General features: G+C 37.0%; 1 protein-coding gene across 1 annotated transcript in view; it reads left to right on the forward strand.

Moving 5' to 3' along the window:
• Positions 1-26,070, forward strand: part of SLC2A13 (solute carrier family 2 member 13) — a 617,139-nt gene that overhangs the window by 131,412 nt on the left and 459,657 nt on the right. The window lies entirely within an intron of this gene.

A 26,070-nucleotide genomic window follows, 5' to 3' on the forward strand; every position in this document is an offset into this window, starting at 1 on the left:
GGAAACTTTGCCCCTCTCATGTATAACATATCTTTGAACTTTCATGGATATATAATATCCCTTTATATAATAGTTTAAGCGCATAGCTCAAAATGTGTGTTTGTAAGTGGTGCAATAGGAAAGTGCATTCTGCAAATACAATGTGCCAACTTTGCTACTTAAAACATGCCACCAGACTTCAGACTCAACATTCACTAACTAACCTTCACTCGTCACCATTAAATTCCCACTAGTCAATGGCTAGTGGAAATTTTGAGCCTTGCTATTATATTAATACATTTTTACATCTTTCTGATTAAAGGGACAGTATACACTCATCTTCATATAACTGCATGTAATAGACACTACTGTAAAGAATAAGATTCACAGATACTGATATAAAATTCCAGTATAAAACTGTTTAGCTTTGTTGAAAAGGCAGTTGGAAAGCCCACTGCAAGTGGCAAATAAGACACTCCCCCGCCTCCTTCTTTTGCATATGAAAAGACCATTTACACAAACAGGAGCAAGCTGGAGTAGGTAGCTGACAGTATTCTCATAAAATTTTGGGGCTTGGTTAGGAGTCGGAAAATCAGAGCAATGTTATTTAAAAAATAAGCAAAACTATACATTTTAAAAAAAAACTTTATGGGCTATATAAATAGATCATCTACAAAACATTTGTGCAAAGAAAAAATGAGTGTATAATGTCTATGCCTCTGCAGACTGCCCCTTATCTAAATACGTTTTACAAATCTTCCATTTTAGCCAATTAGTGCTGTTTTTTGCATAATCATTATCATTCTTCACGGTGCTGAGCACAATGTTATCTATATGGTACACATGAACTAGCACTATCTGGCCGTAAGCATGATTTAAAAAGCTAAGAAAAAGCACCGAAATCAGAGGCAGCCTGCAGGGTAAGATTTTGACCTGACTTTATATAAATTTGTATGCAGATCTTTACAGGTGAAACTCGAAAAATTAGAATATCGTGCAAAAGTTAATTTATTTCACTAATGCAACTAAAAGGTGAAACTAATATACGAGATAGACTCATTACATGCAAAGTAAGATAGTTCAAGCCGTGATTTGTCATAATTGTGATGATTATGGCTTACAGCTCATGAAAACCCCAAATCCACAATCTCAGAAAATTCGAATATTGTGAAAACGTGCAATATTCTAGACTCAGTGTCCCACTCTAATCAGCTAATTAAACCATAACACCTGCAAAGGGTTCCTGAGCCTTTAAATGGTCTCTCAGTCTGGTTCAGTAGGAATCACAATCATGGGAAAGACTGCTGACCTGGCAGTTGTGCAGAAAACCATCTTTGACACCCTTCATAAGGAGGGAAAGCCTCAAAAGGTAATTGCAAAAGAAGTTGGATATTTCCAAAGTGCTTTATCAAAGCACATTAATAGAAAGTTATGTGTAAGGGAAAAGTGTGGAAGAAAAAGGTGCACAAGCAGCAGGGATGACCGCAGCTTGGAGAGGATTGTCAGGAAAAGGCCATTCAAAAGTATTGGGGACTTTCACAAGGATTGGACTGAGGCTGGAGTCAGTGCATCAAGAGCCACCACACACAGATGGATCCTGGACATGGGCTTCAAATGTCGTATTCCTCTTGTCAAGCCACTCCTGAACATCAAACAACGTCAGAAGCATCTTACCTGGGCTAAAGAAAAACAGACCTGGTCTGTTGCTCAGTGGTCCAAAGTCCTCTTTTCTGATGAGAGCAAATTTTGCATCTCATTTGGAAACCAAGGACCCAGACTATGGAGGAAGAATGGAGAGGCACACACTGCAAGATGCTTGAAGTTCAGTGTGAAGTTTCCACAGTCTGTGTTGATTTGGGGAGCCATGTCATCTGCTGGTGTTGGTCCACTGTGCTTCATTAAGTCCAGGGTAAACGCAGCCGTCTACCAGGAGATTTTGGAGCACTTCATGCTTCCTTCTTCAGACGAGCTCTATGGGGATGCTGACTTCATTTTCCAGCAGGACTTGGCACCAGCCCACACTGCCAAAAGCTCCAAAACCTGGTTCAATGACCGTGGGATTACTGTGCTTGATTGGCCAGCAAACTCGCCTGACCTGAACCTATAATCTAGAATCTATAGAAATAGAAAAGAAAGGATTATAGTTGCGCTCTAAGCAGAGCTCAATTAAAATATAAGTTTCTGAAAATAGACATATAATCAATTACCTTGAATAAGAATATGTACAAACTAAGTAATCAACTAAATGATAAATAAATAAGAGAATATGACTTCAATCTCATAGATTTAGCCTGAGTAAAGATCTAGCAATATATACAACTTATCTGTCTAGGTCAAACCCGTTGTTGCAAAAATTTAATTCAATTACATAAAATAATATACAATAAAATTACTAGGCAGTCCTATAAAAATACTAAATAGTTAGCAATCAATATATAGTAAAAGTCAGTATATTAAAAATCAAGATGTGGCCACATCACTAAAAAACTTAAACCTAAAAATACATACTTGAAATACCATCTGAGTAAACTCATGAAATATATATGGTTAATCACAGAGATGTGAATACAATATGTATGTGAGATTGTATAGAGTAAGCTAGTATTAGCACTATCATTTAGACCAATAGGTGAACAAAACAAATGTTTTTTTTATGTTGATATATATATCTCAGTCTTAGTCCACCCCTATTGTGTCAATTGAACAGAATCGCTAATTGTAAGCATTAAAAAATGTATCCTTTAGGGGTTATGAGTAACCGATACTGTTAAAGGTAATGGCAATAGTCTTTTGTCGAGTTCCTATTGAATCTTGTCGACTAATACTTATAGAGTCTCCAAAAGTGCTACGGCACCAAAGTTTCTTATACTGACCGGTCAGTTTTTTCTCTTGAATTTCTTATCGGATCAGTAGACGGCTTTGTGACTGTATTCACATCTGTGACAGACTCGTAGGCTGTGAGATTCCCACGCTGAGTTCTCTTCAGAATAGGTGCCAGTGTTTGGGAATAATTCTCCTAATTAGTTTAAAGTCTGAACTGTATTGTGTGATAAAGGAGGTATCGAAATCTTTTTGGGTGGTTTACTTTTTTCTTTTTTGGTAATTAAGGTTTCTCTTTCTATTTTTTCCACACTTTGCAGTGTGGAAAGTTATTCACAAACACTGGTACCTAGTTCAGAAAGATCCTATTATGAATGAAATTACAGAAAATAAACTAAAGATTATCTATAAAAATGCTAAAACTTTAAAATCTATTCTGGCTCCCAGCGAATTTAAAAAAGATAAAAAAAACAACAAAGATGTACATGGAAATAAACAGCCTGTAAATTTAGCACCAAATGTAAAACAATATAAGCTACCAATTCAGATTTCACACTTAACATTAGAGAGACTATTAGGTGTACAGATCACAATGTAGTTTACATCATACAATGTCCATGTAAAAAACAATATTTAGGGCAAACGAGCAGACCAGTAAGAGACAGGATCAGACAACATCTACTCAACATAGAATGGGGATATGAAGATCAATTACTCTCTAAACACTTCAAAGATTTTCATGGTCAAAGGACTGATGGCCTACTATTTTGGGGTGTTAAGAAGGTGAAGCTTCAAAGAGGGGGTGATCTAACGAAACAACTTTTATTGACAGAGGCAGAACTAATTTTTAATTGTGCCACCCTAACCCCAGGGGGATTGAATGCTGAATTAGGCCTCAATCCCTTTAATTAAAACCTTAGACATTAATCATCCATTTTAGGACGAATATGACTGCTAAAGACATTTTAAAGAAAGAAAGAACCTCACTTACACTCTAGGTTAGAATTTGAAAGATTTTAAAGATATTTACATTAGCAGAATGTTTGTCTCCAATATAGATGTAACCTCCTGAAACTTGAATATTAATTTGAATATTTATATGTTTTACGCAAAGCTTTTAAATGAATGTATTTTATTTTTCTCTTAGAATTTTATATTCTTATGAATTAGTTTGGTTTGTAAGATCGATCAAATTATATTTTGACCTCCATTCTAATGAACAAATTATATTTCTCTTGTTAAGTGTATCCAGTCCACGGATCATCCATTACTTGTGGGATATTCTCCTTCCCAACAGGAAGTTGCAAGAGGATCACCCACAGCAGAGCTGCTATATAGCTCCTCCCCTCACTGCCATATCCAGTCATTCTCTTGCAACTCTCAACAAAGATGGACGTAGTAAGAGGAGAGTGGTGTATTATAGTTAGTTTTTTTAACTTCAATCAAAAGTTTGTTATTTTTAAATGGTACCGGAGTGTACTGTTTCATCTCAGGCAGCATTAGAAGAAGAATCTGCCTGTGATTTCTATGATCTTAGCAGAAGTAACTAAGATCCACTGCCGTTCTCACATATTCTGAGGAGTGAGGTAACTTCAGAGGGGGAATGGCGTGCAGGTTTTCCTTCAATAAGGTATGTGCAGTTAACATATTTCTAGGGATGGAATTTGCTAGAAAAATGCTGCTGATACCGGATTAATGTAAGTTAAGCCTTAAATGCAGTGATAGCAACTGGTATCAGGCTTATTAACAGAGATACATACTCTTATAAAAGTGTAATATAAAACATTTGCTGGCATGTTAATCGTTTTTATATATGTTTGGTGACAAAACTTATTGGGGCCTAGTTTTTTTCCACATGGCTGGCTTGATTTTTGCCTAGTAACAGGCTTTCCACTGTTGCAATATGAGTGGGAAGGGCCTATTTTAGTGCTTTTTTGTGCAGATAAAAATACTGACAGAGACATTCAGCTTCCCTCTGCATGATACAGGACATCTCTGAAGGGCTCAAAAGGCTTCAAAGTCGTGTTTGAGGAGGGTAACAATCACAGTAGACTGTGGCAGTTGTTGTGACTGTGTTTAAAAAACGTTTTTGTCATTTATTATTCTGTTTTTGTTATTAAGGGGTTAATCATCCATTTGCAAGTGGGTGCAATGCTCTGCTGACTTGTTACATACACTGTAAAGATTTTGTTAGTGTAACTGCCTTTTTTCACTGTTATTTCAAATTTTGTCAAAATTTGTTTCTCTTAAAGGCACAGTAACGTTTTTTTATATTGCTTGTTAACTTGCTTTAAAGTGTTTTCCAAGCTTGATAGTCTCATTGCTAGTCTGTACAAACATGTCTGAAACAGAGGATACTTGTTCATTATGTTTAAAAGCCCCATAGGAGAATGTGTACTAAATGTATTGATTTCACCTTAAACAGTAAAGATCAGTCTTTATCTATAAAAGAATTGTCACCAGAGGGGTCTGTCGAGGGGGAAGTTATGCCGACTAACTCTCCCCACGTGTCGGACCTTTCGCCTCCCGCTCAAGGGACGCACGCTAATATGGCGCCAAGTACATCAGGGACGCTCATAGCGATTACTTTGCAGGACATGGCTGCAATCATGAATAATACCCTGTCAGAGGTATTATCCAGATTGCCTGAATTGAGAGGCAAGCGCGATAGCTCTGGGGTTAGACGAGATACAGAGCGCGTAGATGCTGTAAGAGCCATGTCTGATACTGCGTCACAATATGCAGAACCTGAGGACGGAGAGCTTCAGTCTGTGGGTGACGTCTCTGAATCGGGGAGACCTGATTCAGAGATTTCTAATTTTTAATTTAAGCTTGTGAACCTCCTTGTATTGCTTGGGGAGGTATTAGCTGCTCTGAATGACTGTGACACAATTGCAGTGCCAGAGAAATTGTGTAGGCTGGATAAATACTATGCAGTGCCGGTGAGTACTGATGTTTTTCCAATACCTAAAAGGCTTACAGAAATTATTAGTAAGGAGTGGGATAGGCCCGGTGTGCCCTTTTCCCAACCTCCTATATTTAGAAAAATGTTTCCAATAGATGCCACTACACGGGACTTATGGCAGACTGTCCCTAAGGTGGAGGGAGCAGTTTCTACTTTAGCAAAGCGTACCACTATCCCGGTTGAGGACAGTTGTGCTTTTTCAGATCCAATGGATAAAAAATTAGAGGGTTACCTTAAGAAAATGTTTATTCAACAAGGTTTTATTTTACAGCCCCTTGCATGCATTGTGCCTGTCACTGCTGCGGCGGCATTCTGGTTTGAGGCCCTGGAAGAGGCCATCCATACAGCTCCATTGACTGAAATTGTTGACAAGCTTAGAACTCTTAAGCTAGCTAACTCATTTGTTTCTGATGCCATTGTTCATTTGACTAAACTAACGGCTAAGAATTCCGGATTCGCCATCCAGGCGCGTAGGGCGCTATGGCTCAAATCCTGGTCAGCTGATGTGACTTCAAAGTCTAAATTACTCAACATTCCTTTCAAGGGGCAGACCTTATTCGGGCCTGGTTTGAAAGAAATTATTGCTGACATTACTGGAGGTAAGGGTCATACCCTTCCTCAGGACAGGGCCAAATCAAAGGCCAAACAGTCTAATTTTCGTGCCTTTCGAAATTTCAAGGCAGGTGCAGCATCAACTTCCTCTGCTTCAAAACAAGAGGGAACTTTTGCTCAATCCAATGGAAACCTAACCAGTCCTGGAACAAGGGCAAGCAGGCCAGAAAGCCTGTTGCTGCCTCCAAGACAGCATGAATGAGCGGCCCCCTATCTGACAACGGATCTAGTAGGGGGCAGACTCTCTCTCTTCGCCCAGGCATGGGCAAGAGATGTTCAGGATCCCTGGGCATTGGAGATCATATCTCAGGGATATCTTCTGGACTTCAAAGCTTCTCCTCCACAAGGGAGATTTCACCTTTCAAGATTATCTGCAAACCAGATAAAGAAAGAGGCATTCCTAAGCTGCGTACAAGATCTCCTTGTAATGGGAGTAATCCATCCAGTTCCGCGGACGGAACAAGGACAGGGGTTTTATTCAAATCTGTTTGTGGTTCCCAAAAAAGAGGGAACCTTCAGACCAATTTTGGATTTAAAGATCCTAAACAAATTCCTCAGAGTTCCGTCATTCAAGATGGAAACTATTCAAACCATTTTACCCATGATCCAAGAGGGTCAGTACATGACCACATTGGACTTAAAGGATGCCTACCTTCACATTCCGATTCACAAGAATCATTATCAGTTCCTGAGGTTTGCCTTTCTAGACAGGCATTACCAATTTGTAGCTCTTCCATTCGGGTTGGCTACAGCCCCAAGAATTTTTACAAAGGTTCTGTGCTCACTTCTGGCGGTCCTAAGACCGCGAGGCATAGCGGTGGCTCCTTACCTGGACGATATCCTGATACAGGCGTCAAGCTTTCAAATTGCCAAATCTCATACAGAGATAGTTCTGGCATTCCTGAGGTCGCATGGGTGGAGAGTGAACGAAGAAAAGAGTTCTCTATCTCCTCTCACGAGGGTTTCCTTCCTAGGGACTCTAATAGATTCTGTAGAAATTAAAATTTACCTGACGGAGTCCAGGTTATCAAAACTTCTAAATGCTTGCTGTGTTCTTCACTCCATTCCGCGCCCCATGGTGGCTCAGTGCATGGAAGTAATCGGCTTATAGGTAGCGGCGATGGACATAGTGCCATTTGCGCGCCTGCATCTCAGACCGCTGCAATTATGCATGCTCAGTCAGTGGAATGGGGATTACACACATTTGTCCCCTCTACTAAATCTGGATCAGGAAGATATGTCAATAAGATAGGTTCGATGAGGGCATCATCTCTAAAAAAGAGAAAGAATATCTTTATCCAAAAAACCCCAGTGTGGCGTTTTATTATCACCTGCCCAAAGTCCACAAAAACACTTCTTCACCCCCTGGTCGCCCAATTGTGGCAGGGATAGACAGCTTGACGGATCATCTTTCAGCTTATGTAGACTCCTTTCTGCAGAAACATGTCATCAATTTACCCTCATTCATCAGGGATTCTACAGATCTCCTGAATAAATTGATGAGTTTGAATATTACCAAAACAGATAACAAGCTGTGGTGGATTACAAGCGATGTTAGCTCGCTCTATTCTAATATTCCACACGATAAGGGTCTATCAGTGATATTATCATACTTGGCAACTGACATATATATGCCACCAAGACAACAACTATTTATTGGTGAAATAATTTATTTCATTTTACACCACAATTATTTTCTTTATCAGGGGCAGCATTACCTGCAAGTGAAGGGTACGGCCATGGGCACCAGATTCGCACCCAGTTTTGCCAATCTTTACATGGGCAAATTTGAGGAGGCCCATAACTATGGGTCTCCTATGGGTGCGAGTCTGGTGTTCTATGGCCGATATATAGACGATCTGCTTATTCTATTTAGGGGGACCTATGAAGAGGCCAAAATCTTCACTGTCTCACTTAATTCCAACGAATTCGAACTAGAATTCACTTCCAATATCCAGCCCAACATAATTGAATTTTTAGATCTGTCTCTGTCATTTTCAACAACTGGTGCAATTATGTCGGAAACTTTTTTCAAAAAAGTTGATTGTAATAGTTTTTTAAACTTTAGTAGTAATCATTATATGAGTTGGAAGAGGAATGTGCCTTATGGCCAATTCAGACGAATAAGACGCAACTGCAGCACCATTGATAGCTATAAAAAACAAGCTCTGATTCTGAAAGATAGGTTCTTGGAGAAGGGTTACCCCTTGGAGCTCATCCAGAAAGGATACCTAAGGGCATTGAATGACGATAGAAATACCTACCTGTTACCAAATAAGTCCCAAAAAAAGTCTAAAGAAAAAATATCTGCTGAATTTAACAAGACCCCAACATTCATTACTGGATTTAACAGCAATTACTGTGAGATTCAGAAAATTATAGCCAAACATTGGCCCATAATCTGTGATGATCCACATCTCAAAAAACTGATTCCATCTAAACCAAGGGTAGTCTACAGAAGGGCGCCCACACTTAAAAATAAATTGGCCCCTAGCAAGATTGTGAGAGACAAGACTATGGGCACTAATCATCATTTAGGCCTAAATAGGACTTTCTTAGGCAATTTTACTCCCCAAAATGGAGTGTATAAGTGTATGAAGCGCAAATGTAACATGTGTAAAACCATTAAAAATAGAACTACAACATTTTCTTCGCATCAAACAGGAGAACAATTTAAAATCATGAAGAGATTATCCTGTGAATCTACTTATGTTGTCTATTTAGTGAACTGCCTATGTGGGGCTCAATATGTAGGGCGTACGAGCCGCACCATCAGAAAACGTTGGAGCGAACACATCTATAACATCAAGAGAAAATATCTCAAACACAGTCTATCTAGACATTGTGCCTTTGTACACAAAGGTAGTGCAAAAACACGATCTATAATACCAATTGAACAAATTTCCAGAAATAGTCACAATCCTCTTCTCAATCTACGTCGTAGAGAGACATACTGGATACATAAACTACATTCCTTAGTACCAGATGGTCTAAATGAATGTGTTGATTTGGCTGCCTTTGATATATGATAAGGTGATTGACATCATACACAAGAATTCACCTATATTCCAATTGATACCCCTGGAGACCAATACGGCATCAATTAAGGGTATTTTACCCCCTAGTTATATCCCAGGACATTGAAGGACATTATCTATACCTCATTTCATATTAGACTGTATTCAGTTGTTACAGCTACAAACTGTATTAGTCATCTCCATCTCGCATACTGATAAGGTTATTGTAGTCTCTTAGTCAACTAGAGTATAGTTAGCTTTTGTTTTCTCCTATTTCACATTGATATGGTTACTGTAGCCTTCTAGTCAATTAGAATATAGTTAGTTCTAAACATCATATTACTTAGTGACCCACATACGCCATTTGAGAGATCATATAAGGATATGATAAGAACACTTATATCCACTCTAAGTTCTTATTAGTCTACTTATATATGTATACATTGACCAAACACCCTAAATACAACCTTTGAGGTTTAAAATATTATCACCTAATCTAGTGAGCACCTGGATCTGTCACCAGCATTTGTACATTCATTGCTTATAACATCACATATATTAATAGCTTTTCCATCACTACAGGGAACACAACACTATAATCCATATAGAACTATCTATCATCACTATTAATTCCCTTATTAATACTTATCAATATTACACACATTATTAAACATCACCATTATCATAAGGAACAGAACACACTATTCATCAATACTATATACATTCTATCCCAACATCACTATAATATAGATAAAACTATTAATTAGTATTAGTCAATTCACACATTATTTATTTTACACTAAGTCACTTAGGTATTGAATGATTACAATAACCCAATATTTATATATAAGATAGTTATTAAGGAGCACTTACAAGAATACAAGCACCATATGTCTTATTGTATTTAGAAAAAGGTTTATTAATTTTATTTGTACCATTTAACAACTTAGAAGATTTAGTTTAGTTTTGAATTAGACGTCAGTTCTTTATAAGATAAGAACCTTATTTAATAATACTCACATTACCCACATATAGTATCGAATTAACTTTTTTCACATATGGCACATTTATTATATAATATACATGGTTTACCGTTCACTAAATATTAATAATTAAAGACTGATTAAATATAGTTAGTCTTTGATCACAACACTTATATTATCACTGAATGATTAGATGAAATACAGACATTGGCTACCTATAGTTAAAGGATAGTACTATCCTATTATGCAACAGCTTTTTATTATCTAGCGCCGTGCTGAATAAGCCTCATTATACTGACATTAACGTCAGTGGCTAGAACACAGCCAATCATTACACTCAGTCAAATATCACATTGACCTATCAGGTGATAGCATATAGTTTGCGCTTCAATACAGAGCCGAATAAGCCATTTGTTCTCTATTGCTAGACTGCTGACATGCGCATTAAGCGCCACACGCACGTCAGTTAGAAACTCCAACAGCGCTTTACCATAAAATAAAGCCGACTACTAAATGAGTTCTAATGCGAATGGCCGTAACAAAGCCAATCATGACATTGATTTGAGGAGCTATACTGACCTATCGGGTCATAGCTCCTTATTTGAATTGAATGTGTTATATGGTTACTATGGTCACAGTACTGACATGCGCATTAGCGCTAGGTGCACGCCATCCAGACACTCTATTGGAGATGTGTAACAACACAAAGTAAGTGATCGAGTTTAGAATTAATCTAACAAACTTTTATTTATATAATAATCACTAAGAGCAAACTGGATCATGAAACTGAAAGGTACAAACATGTGAAATGATCTTTATAACATTTGATTGTATTTGTATAATAAATTGAAAAGATAAATAGAGAAAACAGAGTAGGAATAATTTGGATCATTAAATTGAAAGGTTTAAATATACGAAACAATGGTTATGTTGGATAACATATAAAAAAGAATAGCTAAATAAGAAACCTGATAAATACTACTAGGGTGTTTAATATTTAGTATCTTTGCCCTTATATGTTATATAAATTGTCTTTAGACCTTACTATACCACCTCTATAAGTTAAGAGGGATATTAAAAAGATGTGGAAATTGCAACTATGTGTAATAGCACAAACTGGTTTTTTGTTATAATGTGTATTTTTTTGTTTCTGTTTAACATACTGCATATAAATTGATTTGTTGTCAAAACAAACTTGTAACTAGGACACCTATGATGTCATAAATCACACCCACTACAAGTGTTAGCAATTATGTTAATTGGTTTGGTTAGGTATATGTAGCAAATGTTTGGAAATTATTTTATTAAGCCTGAGGAAACAGTCTGTGACTGAGAAACGCGTCGCTGTATTTTAATTTATATCAGTAAAGTTTTATATCTTTTTAACTCAAACACTTGCTACTGTGTCTCATTTGGATCAAAACATTGTCCACCGGACCTCTGCTGTTTTGCCTCCTGTGGAAGCCTTGATACAGTCTGTTGGGTGACTATATTGACCCCATCCTGTCTGATTAGCATCAATGGAGATGCTTCACTTTTTGTGAGTATATATCTTACCACACATACTATTGCTTCTAGTATAAGACTGTACTAGGCCATATAGGCACCTTTGTGTCCCCTTGTGTTTTACTACAGAACATCCATCTTCACCCCAAGAGGTCGGTCTGCTGGGTGACTGTTATAGATCCCAGACTGCCCCCACTGCACTAATTGGAGTGCTTTTAAAATTGTGAGTTTGATAGAATATAGCTCTGATAATCGAATTCTGTGGATCAAACAATATTGGGCCATGTGGCGCATCTGTCTTTTTCTCTGTTTTTAAATCTGGATCAGGAAACCAGAGATTCTCTTCTCTGGTGGTTATCTCGGGCCCATCTGTCCAAGGGCATGACCTTTCGCAGACCAGATTGGACAATTGTAACAACAGATGCCAGCCTTCTAGGTCGGGGTGCAGTCTGGAACTCCCTGAAGGCTCAGGGTTCATGGACTCAGGAGGAGAAACTCCTCCCAATAAATATTCTGGAGTTAAGAGCAATATTCAATGCTCTTCTGGCTTGGCCTCAGCTAGCAACACTGAGGTTCATCAGATTTCAGTCGGATAACATCACGACTGTGGCTTACATCAACCATCAAGGGGGAATCAGGAGTTCCCTAGCGATGGCAGAGACTCACTCTTACCACCTGTCACCGATCCATATCCCAGGTGTAGAGAACTGGGAGGCGGATTTTCTAAGTCGTCAGACTTTTCATCCGGGGGAATGGGAACTCCATCCGGAGGTGTTTACTCAATTGGTTCTCCGTTGGGGCAAACCAGAATTGGATCTCATGGCGTCTCGCCAGAACGCCAAGCTTCCTTGTTACGGATCCAGGTCCAGGGACCCAGAAGCGGCACTGATAGATGCTTTAGCAGCGCCTTGGTTCTTCAACCTGGCTTATGTGTTTCCACCGTTTCCTCTGCTCCCTCGTCTGATTGCCAAAATCAAACAGGAAAGAGCATCAGTGATATTGATAGCGCCTGCGTGGCCACGCAGGACCTGGTATGCAGACCTAGTGGACATGTCATCCTTTCCACCATGGACTCTGCCTCTGAGACAAGACCTTCTAATACAAGGTCCTTTCAATCATCCGAATCGACTTTCTCTTAGACTGACTGCATGGAGATTGAACGCTTGATCCTATCAAAGCGTGGCTTCTCCGAGTCAGTAATTGATACCTTAATACAGGCACAAAAGCCTGTCACCAGGAAAATTTACCACAAGATATGGCGTAAATATCTTCATTGGTGTCTATCCAAGAATTACTCATGGAGTAGGGTTAAGATTCCTAGGATATTGTCCTTCCTCCAAGAGGGTTTGGACAAAGGATTATCAGCTAGTTCTTTAAAGGGACAGATTTCTGCTCTGTCTATTCTTTTACACAAGCGTCTGGCAGAAGTTCCAGACGTTCAGGCATTTTGTCAGGCTTTAGTTAGAATTAAGCCTGTGTTTAAACCTGTTGCTCCTCCATGGAGCTTAAACTTGGTTCTTAAAGTTCTTCAAGGGGTTCCGTTTGAACCCCTTCATTCTATTGATATCAAACTTCTTTCATGGAAAGTTCTTTTTCTGATGGCTATTTCCTCGGCTCGAAGAGTCTCGGAGTTATCTGCCTTACATTGTGATTCTCCTTATCTGATCTTTCATTCAGATAAAGTTGTTCTGTGTACAAAACCTGGGTTTTTACCTAAGGTGGTTTCTAACAAGAATATCAATCAAGAGATTGTTGTTCCATCACTATGTCCTAATCCTTCTTCAAAGAAGGAACATCTTTTGCATAATCTAGACGTAGTCCGTGCCTTGAAGTTTTACTTACAGGCTACTAAAGATTTTCGCCAAACATCTAACCTGTTTGTTGTTTACTCTGGACAGAGGAGAGGTCAGAAGGCCTCGGCAACCTCTCTTTCTTTTTGGCTTCGGAGTATAATCCGTTTAGCCTATGAGACTGCTGGGCAGCAGCCTCCTGAAAGGATTACAGCTCATTCTACTTGAGCTGTGGCTTCCACCTGGGCCTTTAAAAATGAGGCCTCTGTTGAACAGATTTGCAAGGCTGCAATTTGGTCTTCCCTTCATACTTTTTCCAAATTTTACAAATTTGATACTTTTGCTTCTTCGGAGGCTGTTTTTGGGAGAAAGGTTCTACAGGCAGTGGTTCCTTCCGTTTAAGTTCCTGCCTTGTCCCTCCCATCATCCGTGTACTTTAGCTTTGGTATTGGTATCCCACAAGTAATGGATGATCCGTGGACTGGATACACTTAACAAGAGAAAACATAATTTATGCTTACCTGATAAATTTATTTCTCTTGTAGTATATCCAGTCCACGGCCCGTCCTGTCCTTTTCAGGCAGGTCTAAATTTTAATTAAACTACAGTCACCACTGCACCCTATGGTTTCTCCTTTCTCGGCTTGTTTCGGTCGAATGACTGGATATGGCAGTGAGGGGAGGAGCTATATAGCAGCTCTGCTGTGGGTGATCCTCTTGCAACTTCCTGTTGGGAAGGAGAATATCCCACAAGTAATGGATGATCCGTGGACTGGATACACTACAAGAGAAATAAATTTATCAGGTAAGCATAAATTATGTTTTTAACCTCTATCGGAATAAATTGTATGTTGTATATGAAGAATAAATAATTAGGTAATGTTTTTTATTTGATTTTATTATAATCTATTATATTTCATTTAAAACGAATATGTACATTTTACTAATGAGATACCATTATTATTTTTTCAACATATGGTTGTAAGAAAAGAGAATACAATGTAAGATAGATGAGAACAATAAAGTTGGCTAAACTGTGCCTCTAAGAGTTAACAGAGGCGGTACAAAAGATTCCTTTAAAAAGAAGCCCTTTCTCACTAACAAGTCATCTTGATAAAGGCACCCAGTGCCAAAACGCGTAGAGAGGCTTGTTACCTAGGAGTACGAAGAAACCGCAAATTATCTAAATTATCATCTAAACAAAACAAATTCACCACTATATTCTCAGTAGTTTGAATTTGGAGTGCTTTCATCGAGGCCCTAATTGGCAGATCAGGTCAGGTGACCAAAGACATGCACGCCAACAGTGAAGCCGCTGTATACACGCCTATGAGTTACATAGAACTCGGCGTGGGAAGCTCACAACCTACGGGTTTGTCACAGATGTGAATACAGTCACAAAGCCGTCTATTGATCCGGTAAGAGATTCGAGTGAAAAAAACTGACCGGTCAGTATAAGAAACTTTGGTGCCGTAGCACTTTTGGAGACTCTATAAGTATTAGTCGACAAGCTTCAATAGGAACTCGACAAAAGACTATTGCCGTTACCTTTAACAGTATCGGTTACTCATAACCACTAAAGGATACATTTTTTAACGCTTACAATTAGTGATCCTATTTAATTAACACAATATCAGGGGTGGACTAAGACTGAGATATATATATATATCGACATAAAAAAACATTTGTTTTGTTCACCTATTGGTCACTCTAACCGATAGTGCTAATACTAGCTTACTCTATACAATCTCACATACATATTGTATTTACATCTCTGTGATTAACCATATATATTTCATGAGTTTACTCAGATGGTATTTCAAGTATGAATTTTTAGGTTTAAGTTTTTTAGTGATGTGGCCACATCTTGATTTTTAATATACTGACTTTTACTATATATTGATTGCTAACTATTTAGTATTTTTATAGGTCTGCCTAGTAATTTTATTGTATATTTTATGTAATTGAATTACATTTTTGCACCAACGGGTTTGACCTAGTCATATAAGTTGTATATATTGCTAGATTTTTTTCTCAGGCTAAATCTATGAGATTGAAGTCATATCCTCCTATTTATTTATCATTTAGTTGATTACTTAGTTTGTACATATTCTTATTCAAGGTAATTGATTATATGTCTACTTATATTTATATTTTAATTGAGCTCTGCTTAGAAAAGAAAGGATTAGAGTGGCGCTCTATTTCTATACATTTTAACTGTGTGAGAGAGATCACAGTATACTTTCTAGAGTTGGCTGTGAGCTCACAGGTATCAGTCCAGACCTACCCATTTCTTTTTTCAACCATAGAGAATCTATGGGGCATTGCCAAGAGAAAGATGAGAGACATGAGACTGAACAATGCAGAAGAGCTGAAGGCCGCTATTGAAGCATCCTGGTCTTCCATAACAACTCAGCAGTGCCACAGGCTGATAGCTTCCATGCCATGCCGCATTGAGGCAGTAATTGTTGCAAAAGGGGCCCAAACCAAGTACTGAGTACATACAGTATGCATTCTTATACTTTTCAGAGGTCCGATATTGTTCTATGTACAATCCTTGTTTTATTGATTACATGTAATATTCTAATTTTCTGAGATTGTGGATTTGGGGTTTTCATGAGCTGTAAGCCATAATCATCACAATTATGACAAATCACGGCTTGAACTATCTTGCTTTGCATGTAATGAGTCTGTCTCATATATTAGTTTCACCTTTTAAGTTGCATTAGTGAAATAAATTAACTTTTGCACGATATTCTAATTTTTCGAGTTTCACCTGTATATTGTGCACATAACGTAGATGTTATGTAAATTATATAGTGTCATGTGAAAACACTGCTTGCAGACTTTGCTAATTATTTGGCTTCATTTTCAATTACACTTAAATGTTTGAAAAGCTCATATGAAATATACAGTATAGTAGCAAAATCTGGTTAAAACTATGAAATCTATGAGAAATGCGTTTTTAATCTAGCCGTGCCATTCTAATACCCCACGTTCCGGCATCTCATTTCAAAACCCATATTTCTTTCATAAAGGTGGTGAGTCTACAATCCATTACTCCTGGGAATTACCTTCCCTACCACTAGGAGAAGGCAAAGATCCCTAAACCACAAGAGCTCTATATAGCCCCTCCCATCTCAGTCTTATTTTTGCCTCCATTGGAGGATGGTGAAGAATGGTGATGTGAAGACAATTTCTTTGTTGAGATGTGCTTTCAGACTGTTGAAGCCCATTTCCCCTCAGAGTGCAGTATCTGCCAAGAAGGAAGTTTAAGGAGTTTGGTTGTGTCTTAATTTTTTTCTTTCCTATGACAATTTAAGTCATTATCCTCCCAAGGATGTAACAGGGACTTTTTTCTTTTTTGCCTCCTCCTATTGGGTTTACAGTTATCTCCTATAGTATATCCTCTGCTGATATGTTTTCGGTACAGGATTGTTTTGTTTTTGCTAATATGCATATTAAGTCTTTTTTATTTAATTTGAATACCTGGCATTATTATATAGTTATTATATGTAGCCTGGTATCAGATTTGTTTACACCCCATAAGTGGTTCTATATTGGGTTAACCTTCTGGATATTAGTTATTATAGTTTTTTTGTAAACATGAATATTTTTAAGTTAAAGAAACTTTAGTACCTTTTTGTTTTCCTGACCGCATGTGTGTTTGTGAGTGTGCGCATCGGTTCGTGCGTGAGTTGGGGCGTATGGCTGCGCTCATTTTGGAGCTTGTTTTTTTTTTTTAATTTTTAAATTGGCATTCGTTTAAGAGCTTCCAGCTATAGCTGTGAGCCCAGGAGGGTGTATTGTATGCTTATTCCATTAGAGTTATTTCATTTTTTTGGATTATTATTTTTATTTCTGTGTTTTTTCACTATGGAATATTCTGAATCTGTCCCTAATCCTCCTGTGGAAGCTGATATTTCTGAATACCTTTTACCTGTATTAAGTGTGTTTACTGTAAACATTCAGACCAATTTAATGCTGCACTTGCTTCCAAAGGTATTTTTGCTACTTCTGTTTGTTCTTTACAGGAAGTCCAGCTCAAATTGCTCCGGTTATTAAGGAATTTATTAAAGCTACAGCACTTGAAATGTTGGCAGTCATTCCGCCTTCAAGTAAATGTTAAAGGTCAGTATAAGATATGCCTTCTACTAGTAGCAATATTCCTGTGTCTCATGAGGCCTTTGAGGTTGATGATTTTATTGATGATCACTGGCTTTTCTCTGATTCAGACCCTGCTTTTTCCTCCTCTTTGTTTAAGATTGATTACCTTATTTCTTTATTAAAGTAGGTTTTGCTTACTTTAGAAATTAAGGAAGTTTTTGTTACTGAAGAAGGGTCTACCAGTCATTTAGATTCATATTTTAAACCTTCTAAGGATTCTTCTGAGAATGTGGCTGATGCTGTAGCTGGGACTATTTCTAAAGAATGGTCTAAACCTGGTAATTAATTTAATCCTTCTGCAAGGTTTAAAATAATGAATCCTTGTCCTGCTTCTAAAATTAAGCATTGGGATACTTTTCTTAAGATGGATGGTGCCATTTCTACTTTGGCTAAACATACTACTATCCTTCTGGAGGATGGCACTTCTTTTAAAGACCCTATGGATGGGAAACTTGAATCCTTTTATAGAAGGCTTTTCTGCAGGCAGGTTATCTTTTCAGACCGGCTATTGCCTTTGCTTATGTTTCTGCTGCTGCTTTTATTTGGTTGAATGTTTTTTCTGATCAAATTTCTGAGGATTCTGACAATGAAGATTTTCTTAACCTTTTGTTTTTTCTTAAATGTGCTAATTCCTTTATTGGATGCTATCTTGGATATTATTAGGATACATGCTAAAAGCATGTCCTTGTCTGTCCTTTCTAGGTGAGCCTTATGGTTAGCCTTATGGTTAAAATCATGGTCTGCTGATGCAGTCTAGACTCTAGAATATTTATTTTCAAGGAAAGAAATTTTTGGGACAGATTTACATTCTATTATTTCCACTGTTACTAGTGGTAAGGGAGATTTTCTTCCCTAAGATAAGAAATCTAGGGGTAATTTTAATTCTAAGCTATAATTAGAACAGCTGCCAATGAAAAAGAGATTGACCAATTAACCAATAAAGCTTTCTCTATTTAAGAGGTCTATATTTCACCTTTTGGTTTAACACTTAGGGTAGGAGTGTCTTAAAGTGGTGATTAGCCAGTCTCTCGCGACATACAATTTAAGAACAAGATATTAGTATAACAACTTTTTATACATAAGTAACAATTTATCACATTTACAATTTAAGATGTTTGGGCATGTAGAATCTAAGCAAGGACCTTGTTGTCCCTTCTTTGTGTCCTAAACCTAAAAATTCTTCAGAGAGGCTGATCTTCACAATCTGGATGTGCTTAGAGCCTTGAAGTTTTATATCGATGTTACCAAGGATTTCAGACAAACTTCAAGTTTGTTTTTTCACTTTTTCTAAATTAGGTCAGATAGCTTCTTCTGTTTCTTTGGCTTCTTGGTTAAAGCTTTTAATTTGTGAAAATTGCTTGAAGGCGGGTCCTCTTAATCAAATACTGCCCACTCTTCTAAATCAGTAGCTATGTCTTGTGCTTTCAACAATGAGGCTTCTGTTGATCAGGTTTGCAAGGCAGCTTTTTGTTCTTCTTTGCATACTTTCACTAAATTTTGATGTTTTCGCTTCTGCGGCAACCTTTGGTAGAAGGATCCTTTACACTGTTTCTGTGTGATTTTGCCTTTTTGTTGTTTTTAAGTGCATGGAAAAAAATGGAAAAATTTCATTTCTTTTTAGAGTTGTGGATTTAGTTTCCTTATGGAAAAAGATGTTTCTTATCCCACCCTATATTTTTATTACTGATGGACTCTACACAGGTTTGGTATTGGCTCTTAGGAGTAATGGATCATGGACTCTTACCACCTTTATGAAAGAAAACATTTGGTGATGTTTTTTTATGTTATGGAACATCTATTTTCCCGGGTCCAATATTTCTTGCTCTTTATTTCTTTTCCTACCTTTAGAGGTGGGAGTGGTTATATAGCGCTCTTTGGGTTTGAGAATCTTTGCCTCCCCTAGTGGTAGGGAAGGTAATAACCAGGAGTAATGGATCGTGGACTCTTCATCACAAAATACATTCATTTATATGGTAAGCATAAATTATGGGCGGCCAGAGCGCAGGGTATTAGAATAGATAAAAAAAAAAGTAAGTTAAGCACATATTTATTAGACGTGATCAATTAAAATTCATCTAAAATATCACTTTGATTGTGGACCTGATTTTAAAACATGTCAAGTTTAACATCAATTTAATATTCAAATTTTTAGTATAGATGGGGACGCAACAGGCAAAATCAAAACAACTGCATGTAATAGACACCTACTATAAAGTAGAATATGCACAGATACTGATCTAAAAATCCAGTATAAAACCTTTTAAAAACATACTCAGAAGCTCCCAGTTTAGCACTGGTTGATGAGGTTAGGCTGGGACACCCAGTGAAAGGGACTGGGAAATCAAGAATAGCAGAAACTCCCCCTCTCCCTTTCCTGCATATAAAAAGACCTTTTAGACAAACAGGTGCAGCAGGAGTCTGTAGAAATGGGTCTGCATATAACACTTTGGGCTTGGTTAGGAGTCTGAAAATCTGCAGTTTTATTAATAAATAAACAGAACTATACATTTTTACAAAAACACTCCCAGATGGGCTGTATAAATGGATCATCTTCAAAACATTTATACAAAGAAAAATCTAGTTTACAATGTCCCTTTTAATCTGTGTGGTTTGAGCAATACCTTTTTAATATCTGTTAAACCAGGGGAAATCTTGTTCTTTAACACATAAATTGAATATACACAAACAAAATAACATTGGATGAAGTTTTTAAAAAGAAAGATAATAAATACTACAAGAGATCAAATGGGGTTTCAGAAACATAGAATTTGACGGTAGATAAGAACCAAAAAGGCCCATCAAGTCTACCCATATTACATGTTACTTTTTTATTAGGATAGCCTTATGCATGTCTCATGCCCTATTGAATAATCTCCAGGCTGTTGAATTAGAAAATAAATACATGAAAATAGGAGTTATAATCCAAAAATCAAACAACTTTTTAATTTTTAATTCAAAAAGTGTGCAAATCTGTTTAAAAAGTGTTTTATAATAGATTGGAATGCAGCTGTCAAATTCTCTGAATCAAACATTTTTGATAATATACAGTACAAGGCCACTGGGTAAAAAATAATAATTTGATAACTTTTTCTAATACATTGGAATAACTTTGAACTTGAAAAGTCTACTGAAAGCCACACAAGACACTTTACTTGGTTGTTGTAACAGATTGGAATAGGTGCCCATGTAGGGTTCCCATATGTCTAGTATTTCAAAGAATTCTTTTTAGTAAATTTTGCTGAGGACATATGACTGTCAAAGACTTCACAACTTTAGGAAGTTTATGGGCACATAACTAACAGGGACTGTAGGCAATGGCGTCTGATCCAGGTTTCAATATGATCATAGAGTTGACAGGAGCATCATGGCCATGGGTTCTAATTTGAGATCTGACTATGAACCATTAACCACATGCCAGGTGGCATGTTTTTTTAGTTAAATCATTTTTATTTAACATTTTTATAATAACAAAGAAAGAGAAAAAAAATTAAAAAAGTAAAAAAGGATAGATATTCTACAAAAACAGAAAATATAGTCTCTCGACCAAAGCATTGATACATAGATTATAAAGAGACATACCAAAGAAGGAAGAAAACATTGCTAACTGTACTGTTGAGGTTGTAATTTTTGGTATCCTGATATGAGTACAACTATTAGTAGTCAAAATGGAAGTGAAAGTTATGCTAAACAGTAGTTATTGTGTAAGAAACATCAGACAAGATCACTACCAGGAAGGTCTATGTATTTTCACTCTAATAAAATTCTGCATTAAAAGTCTAATTTACCCATTTTAACATTTATTTTTTTTTAATTTGAGGGTTTTGGTTACCAACTGTTTCCATTCAAGAATGGATGGACAGATTCTTCTATTCCAATATTGAGTAATTAAGCATTTAGTGCTGTTCAACATTTTTTTTAAATAAGGTGGGTTTTTTATTTGCATTTTATTTAAGGGGGATAGTTGAGCAGCAAAAGCCATGGGTTTAGAGTTGATGGGACAGCCCAATCCAGATTCCCTATGATGAATGATCTGAGACCTATAAGGCTGGTGCACCCTGCAATCCCACCAAAAATTCCCAGTATTTTACCAACATGGCCCTTATTTTTAAGAAAGGGATTTTCTGATTATAGCTGAAAAAAATACTTTTTTATGCATCTCTTTCTATATAATATAATGTAAACAGTAGAATTTGGAGATCATAGTTGGTCAAATTAGTGATATAAAAGTGGAAGAGGGAGCCTACCGTACTTGTGTAAATATAGATGTGTAGTGGACCTGGGCAATGTTTAGTAAGACTAACTCTCTCTGCCCACTTAGACATACAGTTTATAATGTATTTACAATGTCTGACCTATAACCTGACATTAAATATTTTTTATTATTTTATTTTTAGTTGTTGGCAGTAGAAAAAGATCATAATGTCACTAATTACATTTATCAATGACAATGGACCTGTGGACATATATGTAGTGTGCTCATGTCCCTTGTAACAAAGTATAAATAAATGACCTTGGTTTCTGTGACCTTCAGCTAGCTTTCTTTGTTTTCCCTAAGCGGTTTCATTTTAAACATTTTCCCCTCTATTAAATGCAACAGACTGCCTGTAGTATAAAAATGTCAGAATCATCAGGAACAATATAATGAATTGTACAGTAGAAAAACTTCATGTCTGGTTAGGTTTCAATCAGTGTAATATAGCTAATCAAGTCAAGAACTTAAGAGTAGCAGATTTATCTATTATGCATATCTGTGATATTTTTCTGTTGTATGATGGTATTAAACTCTAAAATGCCATTCGATTAAAGCCTAAGAAATTTCATCAAGTCTTTGGTCTCGGGTAATGATTTTTAACTCCTATAAAAGGAGTGTAAATGCCATGTTTAATTATTCTAGACTTGATTGCTTCTTACCATGTTTTTGATTAAAGTGACATTCTAATGGAAATATTGTTGTGAATATTGATCCACAGGATACTATTTTAAGTACATCTCCTTTTTGAATCTTTGGGATTTTTACATTAATTTGGTTTGGACATTAGCATCTTTCACATTCTCTGGTGCTAATTTTGGGCATTATGGAACAGCTGATTGGTATGTACATTTTCTTACCTGTTATGTGTTGATCGACTTCTCCATATGCTCCAAGGGGAATGTAAATAATGATGATCTTGCAGTTATAAGGTTGTGCAAAAACAACCTGCTCTAATTTGATAGAGCATATCATTTTAGCATTAGCGACCCCCCACATGAACTCCTCATATCATCTTAAGTCTTTACATCATGTTGTCCTAACCATTAGGTGTGCTGACCAAGGTTAAGCATTCTCCCAATAAGAGAATACCAGTATATTTTCAACAATTGATTGTTTACACTGCTGCCTTCTGCCATCCTCCTTAATTCCTGCTGCCCACTGCATGCCTATTGTACCAATCAACCATTACCTGCTTATAGTCCCTGCTGACCTCTTCTAGGTTGTAAAGCATCTGTCTTATTGGATTCTTTTGTTCTCAGTCTGATGAAGATTATATAGTTGTCACATGTTGCCAGTGGTTTTGTCCTGATCTTAACTTCATGTTCTTCAGTCTGTCTACGTTTTGTCCTCTAACTTTAGGATTTGTCTGTACTATTCTTCTTATACTTGCAATTATTTATCTTACGGCTGCACATATTGCCGTCTTGATGCTCCTACTAGAGAGGATATCCTGGTCCACTTACATATCTGGCAGTCATGTAAAGCGGAGCCTTTTAAGAAAGCCAAAGAGTGAAGTTAGTGTTCGTGGAACTAGCCTACAATTTCTGCTTTGTTTCCTTGAACTCATATAAAAGGAGCCATAATTTTAAATATTATAAAATAATTTGATTTGGATTTTTCTTGAATTTGTAAACAGGGGAGCAACAAAGGAATAGGTCATACAATGCTCTTCCTTAAAGCTAAAGTCTACAACAGACTTTTTATTTTTTTAAAAGATAGATAATCCCTTTATTACCCAATCCCCACTTATGCATAACCAACAAGGTTATATTAATATACGTTTTAACTCTGTTATTATCTTTTATCTAAGCCTCTGCCGACTGCCCCCTTATCTCAGTTCTTTTGACAGAATTGCATTTTAGCCAATCAGTGCTGACCCCTAAGTAACTCCACCGAAGTGAGCTGTCTAGCTGTAAAAGAAACTGTCAAAATGCACTGAGATTAGAGGCGGCTTTCAAGGGCTTAGAAATAAGCATATGAGCCTACCTAGGTTTACCTTTCAACAAAGAATACCAAGTAAAAAAACAGCGCATTTGATGATAAAAGTAAATTAAAAAGTTGTTTTGAATTGCACGCCCTATCCGAACCATACAAGTTTAACTTTTACTAGACTGAGTTAGCCAAAGATCTTCTGTTCATTCTGTCACTCTGAACATTAAAGTCAATGCTGCTTAAGTCCTCACCAGAATTTCTATCTCCTGATCACACAGTAAGCGATAATGAAGTATCTTATGTGCAGGTTCTGCATCAAATAAGGAACTGCTCTATACTGTGTATGGTAGCAGATGTGTGAATATTTCTTCCTAAACTAAATTATAAAGATTTTCTTTCAATATCCTCAAGACCATAGGAGAGGCTTGCTTACAGCCAAGTTAATTCTTACGTTCCAAATGCCTGCCAAGTGCAGAACAAATTGGTCAACTGGCGCTCGCTTGGCAAAAAGTCTGTATTTCTCGGGCAGCAGATGTGAGCTCCCCAACTTCAGATTTCTTTGACCCCTTAATGACCGGACCATTTTTCAATTTTCTTACCCTTAATGACAATGGCTATTTTTACATTTCTTCAGTGTTTGCGTTTAGCTGTAATTTTCCTCTTACTCGTTTACTGTACCCACACATATTATATACCGTTTTTCTCGTCATTAAATGGACTTTCTAAAGATACCATTATTTTCATCATATCTTATAATTTACTAAAAAAAAAAATGATTAAATATGAGGAAAAAATGGAAAAAAACACACTTTTTCTAACTTTTACCCCCAAAATCTGTTACACATCTACAATCACCAAAAAACACCCATGCTAAATAGCTTATACATTTTGTCCTGAGTTTAGAAATACCCAATGTTTACATGTTCTTTGCTTTTTTTGCAATTTATGGGGCAATAAATACAAGTAGCACTTTGCTATTTCCAAACCACTTTTTTTCAAAATTAGCGCTAGTTACTTTGGAACCCTGATATCTGTCAGGAATACCTGAATATCCCTTGACATGTATATATTTTGTTTTAGAAGACATCCCAAAGTATTGATCTAGGCCCATTTTGGTATATTTCATGCTACCATTTCACCGCCAAATGCGATAAAAAAAAAAATTCACTTTTTCACAAATTTTGTCACAAACTTTAGGTTTCCCACTGAAATTATTTACAAACAGCTTCTGCAATTATGGCACAAATGGTTGTAAATGCTTCTCTGGGATCCCCTTTTTCAGAAATAACAGACTTATATGGCTTTGTGGTTGCTTTTTGGTAATTAGAAGGCCGCTAAATGCCGCTGCGCACCACACATGTTTTATGCCCAGGAGTGAAGGGGTTAATTAGGGAGCTTGTAGGGAGCTTGTAGGGTTAATTTTAGCTTTAGTGTAGTGTAGTAGACAACCCCAAGTATTGATCTAGGCCCATTTTGGTATATTTTATGCCACCATTTCACCGCCAAATGCGAGCAAATAAAAAAAAAAACTTTACATTTTTCACAAATTTAGGTTTCTCACTGAAATTATTTACAAACAGTTTGTGCTATTATGGCAGAAATTGTTGTAAAAGCTTCTCTGGGATCCCCTTTGTTCAGAAATAGCAGACTTATATGGCTTTGGCGTTGCTTTTTGGTAATTAGAAGGCCGCTAAATGCTGCTGCGCACCACACATGAATTATGCCCAGCAGTGAAGGGGTTAAATTAGGTAGCTTGTAGGGAGCTTGCAGGGTTAATTTTAGAGATCAGCCTCCCACCTGACACATCCCACCCCCTGATCCCTTCCAAACAGCCCTCTTCCCTCCCCCACCCCACAATTGTTACTGCCATCTTAAGTACTGGCAGAAAGTCTGCCAGTACTAAATAAAAGATTTTTTTTTTTTTTTTTAAATAAAAATTATAAAATATTTTAGTTGTGATGGACCCCTGCCTTAGCACCAACCTCCCTGATCCCCCTCCAGCTCTCTAACCCTCTCCCCTACCTAATTACCGCCATCTTGGGTACTGG

Source organism: Bombina bombina, chromosome 6, assembly GCF_027579735.1.
Source record: "Bombina bombina isolate aBomBom1 chromosome 6, aBomBom1.pri, whole genome shotgun sequence".
NCBI classification, from domain to species: domain Eukaryota; kingdom Metazoa; phylum Chordata; class Amphibia; order Anura; family Bombinatoridae; genus Bombina; species Bombina bombina.